The sequence below is a fragment of the Propithecus coquereli genome, unplaced genomic scaffold (genome assembly GCF_000956105.1).
Source record: "Propithecus coquereli isolate 6110/MARCELLA unplaced genomic scaffold, Pcoq_1.0 Scaffold58, whole genome shotgun sequence".
NCBI classification, from domain to species: Eukaryota; Metazoa; Chordata; class Mammalia; order Primates; family Indriidae; genus Propithecus; species Propithecus coquereli.
The window spans coordinates 1,822,777-1,832,585 of NW_012151729.1; the positions used below are offsets into that span (position 1 = coordinate 1,822,777).

At 42.0% G+C, this 9,809-nt stretch overlaps 1 protein-coding gene across 1 annotated transcript in view; it reads right to left on the reverse strand.

The window, feature by feature from the left end:
- SLC36A1 (solute carrier family 36 (proton/amino acid symporter), member 1) overlaps positions 1–1,402 on the reverse strand; it is a 49,907-nt gene extending 48,505 nt beyond the window's left edge. The window contains exon 1 of the mRNA XM_012658220.1: positions 1,346–1,402. The gene's annotated coding sequence lies outside the window, so the exon portion shown is untranslated. The remainder of the gene's footprint in view (positions 1–1,345) is intronic.
- Positions 1,403–9,809: the final 8,407 nt, after the last annotated feature.

Here is a 9,809-nt window from a genome sequence, read left to right on the forward strand (position 1 = left end):
AGCAAGACCCCATCTCTACTAAAATAGAAAGAAATTAATCGGACAACTAAAAATATATAGAAAAAATTAGCCGGGCATTGTGGCGCATGCCTGTAGTCCCAGCTACTCAAGAGGCTGAGGCAGAAGACTTGCTTGAGCCCAGGAGTTTGAGGTTGCTGTGAGCTAGGCTGACGCCGCGGCACTCTAGCCCGGGCAACACAGTGAGGCTCTGTCTCAAAAAAAAAAAAAAAAAAAAAAGATAGTCTGTTAGTATTTAGCTTAGACATAATACAGAGATAGGAAGAAAGAGGAGGAGCATTTCATGGCAAGGTAGCAATAAGTACAAGGAAACTGCTTCCTGGATAACTGGATTAAGTCTTGTTGCAAGATTCATACTTAATGAACACGGGGTGGGGGGGATAAGAATTTCTCTGAATAAAAAACAAAAAGACCTAGATGCAGAGCATCCAAATTAGAGCAGAAGGGGCCCCTAGGGATTCAACTCCATCACTGTATAGACTGAGAAACCTAAACACAAGTCACCTAAGGTTGCCAAGTAAGTAAAAGAGCTAAAACAAAATCTCTTGATTCATAAACCTTGATTCTTTTCATTGTACCACGCTGCTATCTTATTTCAGAAAATCTCAAACAAATGTGAAACATCCACCCAAATAACTAGTCTTTACCAAATCTGACAAGTTATAGAAAAAACAAAGCTAAGGTCTTTACATTCTCCAAGTTCATACCAGGGCTCTCCACAACCTCAGCTCAGCCACCTACCCTCCCAAGAGCATATTCCGATTCGTTTTTCATATATTGGTATGACTTACACAGAATTGCAGGACGATCAGAAACCAAACCTACAGAACGATGAGTGTGCAGAAAAATCACGAACAAACAGCGAACCACACCCAGAGCCAATCCAACCCAGGCGATGGAGAATGCAGACAGCTAAAAAGGGAGAGGACTAAAAGAGAAAGGGACAGGAAAGGGGTGTCTTTTCGCATGTCAAGTTTCCTGCAGGAGGCGGTGTGGTGACCAGCAAATAGCTGCCGCCGGAGCTTAGGCACACTTGGATGCTAGGTCTGCGACTAACTCATTGGGTGACCTTAGGAAAGCCGCTACCCCCTCCTGAGCCTCGGTTTCCCCAACTGTCCTAGGAGGGGGTTGCACCAGACGATTTCCGAGAGTCCTTGCAGTTCTGGTGCTCTGCGATCCACAGACTCATTATTAGCAAGTCCCCAGCAGAGCTCCCGCAGCGGCAGAAGACTTATTAGAAACAGCCAGACCTCTCTGGGAAGAGTGGAAGGAGCCCTAGCCGGTCGTTTGGGTGATCTTCCCCATCTCGGGACCTCAGTTTCCCCACCTGTCAAACAGGACGGAGAGACCCCAACCCCACGAGGTCAAGGGAGACACTGCGAGGGACAAGGGAGCTCCGCTTCGCCTCGTTCCGGGAGGAGTGCTCGCATCGTACCGCAGCTGCGAGCCGCGGGAGCCGAAGAGTCGCGGACCCGCAGCCCGCGCCGGTCCAGTGCCTGACCTGGAGCATCTGCTACGCCGGGAGGAGGGCGAGGTGGGTCCTGCCGAAGGCGGTGAGCGCCGCCAGCCGAAGCAGCTCAGCGCAGGGACTCACGGCTCGGGTTCCGGTCCCAGCTCTGGCTCCGGCTCTGGCTTCAGCACAGCCCACCCTCGCTCGCCCCCTTGCTTCAGCACTGACCACGCGCCATCCTCCTAGGTGGCCCGGACAGCCGCTTCCGGGCCCTGTCACGTGATCCGGGCGGTCACACCGGAGGCCGAAGTCACGTGCTGCCTTGCTCGGCTGCTCCACCTCATTTCTTGCCATGGTCGCGAGCTCAGCTCCGCAGCGCCACCTGGCCACTTACTGCTGCCACTGGTGGGGGACCGTGTTCCTGGGGACTGGGAGCGGGACCTGAGGGGGCGTTGATCTTGGGGGCATGGACAGAGTCAACTCGAAGAACATTGTCCCCTGAGTTGTGTTCTTGCCATATATTGCTAATTTTTAAATTTGCTGTATTTTCTTCAACATGTATCAATGAACATGCATTGCTTTTATAATCAAGAAATAATGCATCTTTAAAAAAATCTTCTAGTCATATTTCTAGAAGCATACGCAAACTCTCATCTGTGCTTGCTACTGGAAATGAGACTATGGGGTAGGGCAACACCATCTTTTAATATATTTAAAAATTTTAAGTAACATTTTTAAGTCGATGGCAACATTTCAGTATGTTTGAGCAGTATGTATTATCTAGCTTTCTCCTTTTTCTCCTCTGCAGATTTTTCCCTTAAAAATTATGTAGCAAATAAACTTCAAGTAAAAACTGAGACAAGAGACACAGAAGATCATTGTTTAATGATAAAGGGGTCAATGCATCAGAGAACATACAATTGTGGATATATACACATCCAACATTGGAGTACCTAAAGATTATATATACAACGAATATTAATGGACATGAAGGGAAAAATAGATAGCAATACAATAATAGTAGGGGACATCAATACCCCAGTTTAAACAATGAATAGAAAAACCAGACAGAAATTAATAAGGAAATAATTGCACTTGAATTGCACTTGAAACCAACTGGACCTAGCAGATATATACAGAACTTTCCATCCAATAGCAGCACAATACGCATTTTTCTCTAACACACCTGGAACATTCTCAAGGATGGACCAAATGTTAGACCGTAAAGCAAGTCTTAAATTTAAGAAGTTTGAAATCATATTGGTATTATTTCAGACCACAATGATATGAAGCTAAAAATCAGTAACAGGAGGACTCTTGGAAAATTCACAAATATGTGGAAATTAAACAACATGCTTCTATACAACAGATCAAAGAAGAAATCAAAAGGAAAATTTAAAAATACCTTCAGACAAATGACAATGGAAACACAATATACCAAAACCTATGGATGCAGCAAAAGCAGTTCTAAGAGGGAAGTTTATAGCAATAAATACCTACATTTAAAAAAGAAGAAAAATTCCAAATAAATAGCTTAACATTACACCTCAAGGAACTCAAAAAAGAATAAACTAAACCCTAAGTTAGCAGTAGGAGGGAAATAATAAAGATCAGACCAGAAATAAATCAAATAGACAACAGAAAAACTATAGAAAAAATCAATAAAGAAGGTTTTTTTGGGAAAAATAAACAAAATTGACAAACCCTCAGCTAGTCTGAGAAAAAAAGAAAAGACTCAAATAAATAAAAATGAAAGTGAAGACATTACAACAGATGCCTCAGAAATAAAAACGATCATAGGGACTCTGATGAACAATTATGTGCAAACAAATTGGATAACCTAGAGAGATGGATAAATTCCTGGTATTTTTTTCCTAGGAATTTACCTACCACAACTGAATCAGGAAGAAATTGCAAGGCTGAACAGACCAATAACAAAGAGATTGAAGAAGTAATCAAAAACCTCCCAACAAAGAAAAGTTCAGGACCAGATGGCTTCACAGCTGAATTCTACCAAACATTCAAAGAAGAATTAATACCAATACTTCTTTTTTTTTTTTTTTTTGAGACAGAGTCTTGCTCTGTTGCCCAGGCTAGAGTGCAGTGGCGTCAGCCTAGCTCACAGCAACCTCGAACTCCTGGACTCAAGCGATCCTCCTGCCTCAGGCTTTCGAGCAGCTGGGACTACAGGCACACACCACCACCCCCAGCTAATTTTTTCTATTTTTAGTAGAGACAGGGTCTCCCTCTCGCTCACATTGCAAAAGAAAAAATAAATAAATGGGACTATGTCAAACTAAGAAGCTTCTGCACAGCAAAAAAACAACAACAAAATGAAATGGCAGCCTATGAATTTGGGAAAAAATTGCAAACCATATATCTGATAAGGAGTTAATATCCAAAATGTATAAAGAACTCATACAACTCAATAGTAGTAAAACAACCCAATTAAAAAATAGGCAAAGGACCTGCACAGATATTTCTCCGAAGAAGACATAAAAATGGCCAGTGGGGATATGAACAGGTGTTCAACATCATTACCCATCAGGGAAGTGCAAATCAGAGCCACTACGACATGCCACCTCTTAGGATGGCTGTTATCAAAAAGTCAGAAGATAACAAATGTTGGCAAGAGTGTAGGGAAAAGGGAATCATAGTACGCTGTTGGTGGGAATGTAGATTGGTGCAGGATTATGGAAAACAGTATAGAGGTTCCTAAGGAAATAAAAAATAGAACTGCCATGACCCAGCAATCCCTCTTCTGGGAGGGAGATGAAATCACTAACTCATAAAGATACCTGCACTCCCATGTTCATCGTAGCCTTATTCACAATAGCCGCAATATGGAAACAACGTAAGTGTCCGTTGACAGAAGAATGGATAAAGAAACTACACACACACACACACACACACACATACACACACACACACACACACACACACACACAATGGAATATCATTCAGCCTTTAAAAATGAAATCCTGCCATTTGCCACAACATGGATGAAACCGAAGGACATTATGCAAAGTGAAATAAGCCAGACACAGAAAGAGAAATATTGCATGATCTCACTTATATGTGGAATCTGAAAAAAAAAAAGTCAAATAAACAGAGATGGAGAATCAAACAGTGACTGATTACTGGGGCCCAGGGTGTTAGGGGGAGGAAATGGGGAGATGCAGGTCAGAGGATACAAAGTAGCAGATGTGTAGGATGAACAAGTCTAGAGATCTAGTGTACAACATGAGGACTACAGGTAATAACATTGTATTATAGAGAGTAGAACAGAGGTTGCTAGAGGCTAAGAAGGGTGGGGGGGAAGGGGATAGGGAGAGATTTGTTAAAGGATACAAAATTACAGCTAGATAGGAGGAGTGAGTCCTAGTGTTCTCTTCCCTAGTGTTCTCTAGTAGGATGACTACAGTTAACAATAATATATATTTTCAAATAGCTAGAAGAGAGGATATTGAATGTTCTCAAGATGAAGAAATGATAAATGTTTGAGATAATGGCTATGCTAATTACCCTGATCTGCTCACTATATGTTGTAAGTATCGAAACATCGCTTTGTACCCCATAAATATGTATGTGTCAATTAAAAATAAATTTAAACATAGAAGTTAAAAAATTGTACTGTATTTGGAATTCCTGCTAAATGAGTAGATTTTAGCTGCTCTTGCTACAAAAAGAAACAAAAATGGGCAACTATACAAAATGATGGCTGTTACTTTGCTCCACTATAGTAACCATTTTGCTATCTATATGTATCCTATAACATCATGTTATATACCTTAAATATACACACAAAATGTTTTAACTTATGTTATTACTCAGGCTAAAAAAAGAATGAACTATTAATACAGATATAAAATGGATAAATCTCAAAATAATTATGCAGGGATAAATCTTAAAATAATGATGCTGAGCAAAAGTGAGAAAAAATATTCCGTTTATATAATATTCTAGAAAATACAAAATAATCTATAGTGATAGAAAAAACATCAGTGGTTGCCTGGGAAGAAGGGAGAGGAAGGGACAGAAGAGAGAGTGATTACAAAGGAATATAAGAAAATTTTCGAGGTGGGAAATTTGTTCACTATTTTGATTATTATGATGGTTTCTCAGGTAAATATACATATTGAAACTTATCAAATTATACACTTTAATTGTATGCAGTTTATTGTTCGTAAATTATACCTTAATAAAGTCCTTAAATATTTAGTAAAAATTATGTAATATTAATATATTCTTACTAGAAAAGTTAGACATTATAGAAGTACATTAATTGAAAATACCCTTCCCCCAAGTTTACTCTCTTCCTCAAAGTTTTACAGGTACCAGCATGTTAGAAATGTTCTCCAAACCTTATATTATGCAATTATAGAAATATATATCTATATATAGAAATGCACAGATTCGTGGTGTTAAAATTTAGAATCATGAATGCCAGTACTTTTTGTTTTGCTTAAGACTTTTGCTCTTCATAATTTTCCCATCTCCCCCTATTCTACTCCCTACCTATCCTCCACTTTTTTTTTTTTAAATTGAAATAGGGTCTCACTCTGTTACCCAGGCTGGAGTTCAGTGTCATGATCATAGCCCACTGCAGCCTCGAACTCCTGGGCTCAAGTGATCCTCCTGCCTCAGCCTCCCAAGTAGCTGGGACTACAGTTGTGTGCACCACATCCAGTTAACTGTCCTCTACTTTCAATATGTAGAGAATTGTTTTAAGATTTCATAGGTCCTCTTAGAGGCTCTGATGTATATTAACATACATTAAATATAATCTCTTCTTTATAGCACATACCATTAGAAACTTTGCCTAAGAGTATACACTCTATTTTTTTGTTTTGCTTATTTATTTATTTATTTTAGAGACAGGGTCTCACTGTGTTGCCCAGGCTGGAGTGCAATGGCTCTTCACAGTCACTACAGCCTGGAACTCCAGGGCTCAAGTGATCCTCCCGCCTCAGCCTCCTGAGTAGCTGGGACTACAGGCGCATGACACTAACCTAAGCTAGTACGCACTCTGTTTTAACCACTTCATCAGTGCTTCTCAAAGTGCGGTCCCTGGGGGACCAGCAGTATAAGCATCACTTGGGAACATGCAGAAATGCAAATTCTGGGATCCCACTCCATACCTACTACACCACACCCCCCAGGGGTGGGGCCCAGCACTCTGTGTTTTGATAAGCCCTCCAGGGGATCCTGATGCTCCTTCGTGCTATATAGAACCACTGCTCTAGAGCAGCGGTCCCCAACCTTTTTGGCATCAGGGACCGGTTTCATGGAAGACAATTTTTCCACGGACTGGGGGAGGGGAGTGAAAAGGAGGAGGGAGGCAGAGCTCAGGCAGTGATGCACGGCCGGTTCCTAACAGGCCACGGATCAGTACTGCGCCACTGCCCGGGGTTGGGGACCAGCTCTAGAGGATCAGCTTCTGGAGGAACCTGCTTCAGCCACGTGCTGACATGCTGTGAGCCTGGCCCCTAGTGGCGACTTGTTAGTCTAGCACCTTCCTGCTGAGTGGTAGAAAGTAATTTGAAGCCTTTCTCCATCACTTCCCAGCTGGGTGACCTGGGCAAGACTTTTCATCTCCCCTCAGTTTCCTCATCGGGAAAGTGAGGTTGAAAATCCTGTTTGGCCCTGCCTCCTTCCCTAGGTTATTTGAAAATCAGATGAAATCTGGCACTTAAAGTTTCTTTATGTATCATGAGGGGTTATGCAGTGGAGAGATATTAGGATAATTAATCCTTTTGCACCCAATAGTCATGTAACATCCATTCTTCTTACTACTCTCCCCATCCCCAGCCCTTAAGGGTAACGGTCTCTGAGATGTCATATGAACCCTGCTCAGTGTCCCTTTCCCTCTCGCCCTCTCCTTCCAAGATCCCTTAGATCGATCCCTGAGCCATATTCCTGCACGCTCTGTGACGGGTGGCACTACTGTTCGAGTCCCTCTCTGCTAAGAGCACTGCCCTCTACAGTTGCTTCCAGCTCTAGAATTCCCAGGTTTTGTATCTTTAAAAAAAAAATCAAGTGCTTACAATGTGCCAGGAACTGTGCTAAAGTTCCGTGATTATCAACCGAGTCAATCATCATGGCAGCCACAAGGTATACAGCAGACGCTATTGGTGCCCCCTCCCGTATCCCCTTTACCAGAGCTGGTGCCCCATCCCCTAGCTGCAGTGAGCTCTGCCTGCTACACTGCAAGTGGTGCTACGCTATTACTGCCATACAATGGCCACTTCGGCTAGGACATGAGAGGCCTGCCCACTTTTGTTAGTATCTAGAGAGCAATTGCCATCGTTCACGCTCATGGAACTTCTGTGGGTGTTTGGGTATCTCTTTGCTGTAGCATAAGCAGTCATCATTATTATAATTTAAAATATTTGGTAAGTCATAACAACAACATTCGAGAATTCATTAAGTGGCACAAGTGCTGAAAAATGAATTTGAAAATCCTTAATTTTGAAATGGAAATTAGAAAGATAAAATTGCTATAAAGAAGGCCAACCACCATCAGGATACAACCCGCTGGTGACTTAGGAGCGTGCATCCTATAAAGTAAATTAGCAATGAAGTGGAAGAAATGAAAACCAGCCCTTGAAGCAAGAACACTGCTCAAGCAACAAACATCTACCCAAGTACCTAGGAAAAGTGCTGCGGCCCGATCAACACCACTATAATGTGCCACAAGGCCATGCTATTGTTTCGACACTTTTCTTATTGCAATTTGTGATGATTCGAAAGGAAATCATGACAATAAAACATCTTACCAATATTATTTTTGCGGTAAACAAAGTATGTTTAAATTTAAAAAAATGTTCCATAGGTAATAGACATATGCACTCTGAGGTCATAGAAAAAAATGTTGCAATCTAGTCAAGATCCCATCCCGTGATTAAATAGGACTGCTCTGCCACCAGTGCCGAGACTCTGATGCTTGGGAGAGTGCATGAGAGATGGCGAATTCTGCAGGGACACAGACCTGCAGCATGTATGTAAAAATGATGCCAAGGAGCACATCAATTCTAACAACCCGCATGAACCTGCAGGCAGCACCATGATGTCAGGAGTGTCAGAGGACGTGTATGAGATCCAGGTACACTCCTCTCCTTGGAACCAAATGCTGCTCACACAGGAGCACATCCAAAAAAAAAAAGAAACATATCATATTGCTTTAATATAAGGAGGACTTTCCCAGTGGTGTGCAGTGGCCAATGGGGTACCATGAATGGGTTGTAGAGGTGCTGAGATAGTGACACCCTTGCCCCTTGGGGCAGCCAGGTGGGTCCAAAGGTAGCTGGAGCTCCTGCGACAATGGCCTCTAGTCATGATGAGCCTTGTCCTTTTATCCCAAGGATCTACAAAATATTATCATTTTCTACATATTGTGAGGTGAAAAGAGGAGCACTGGATAAGTAGGGTGTCATATACGTTTTTGTTCAAACGGAGACAAAAGGGGCTGTATTGACATTTCACCAGGACAATAGGCACGTAGTGGGATTATCCCAAGTAAACTAAAATGTATGGTGTGGTAGGCAGAATAGTGGTCCCAGAGATGGTCACTAAGAGGATTGCTTTAGCCCAGGAGTTTGAGATTGCAGTGAGCTGTGATCACACCACTGCATTCTAGCCTGGGGGACAGAGTGAGACCGTAACTCAAAGAAGAGAAAAAAAAAAGTAGTCACTTTGTAGTTTGTAGCATACATTTCTATTTTTTAAAGTTCTTGTGGTCTATTTAAACTTTCTCTTGTTTTGCTGTTCCTTGGATTTTTGCTTATGAAATTCTTTGAGGTCTGAAATGAAGATGGGTTTCTCCTGAAAGAATTTGTATTTATGTTTGCTTCAGCCAGCAGTTAGTAACTATCAATATAGGATTATGTGAATTAAATTCTGCATTGAGGTATTTTGGACCACCCAGGTAGATGAATTTTGGCTGCAGAACTGAGCGAAGGTTGAAATCTCGTTCCACGTTTTAGCCACAATTTTACACCATCCTCTGGGCACTAGGCTAAGGCAGTTGCTTTTCTTCAAAGTTCCTTGATTGGGAGGTGAGGCAGGCATGGGGTAGGGGTGGGATATTGGTTTATTTCTGGTTCAGTCTTATACTGAGGGAGAGCCCTGAGCTGTGGGATTTGTCTCTTGTTCCTGTGTCCCATAAGGCCATGATATTAAAGCTCACTACATTCCACAAATACCCTCAAAAAAAAAACAACAAAGCTGCAGCAGTAACCCTACTCACATCTCTGAGTTCTTATCTTCACTGGGTCTGAGTGATTCCTCACCTAGAAATTCCTTATGCTCTTGTACTCCCCTCAATATTGTTAAGAATTTT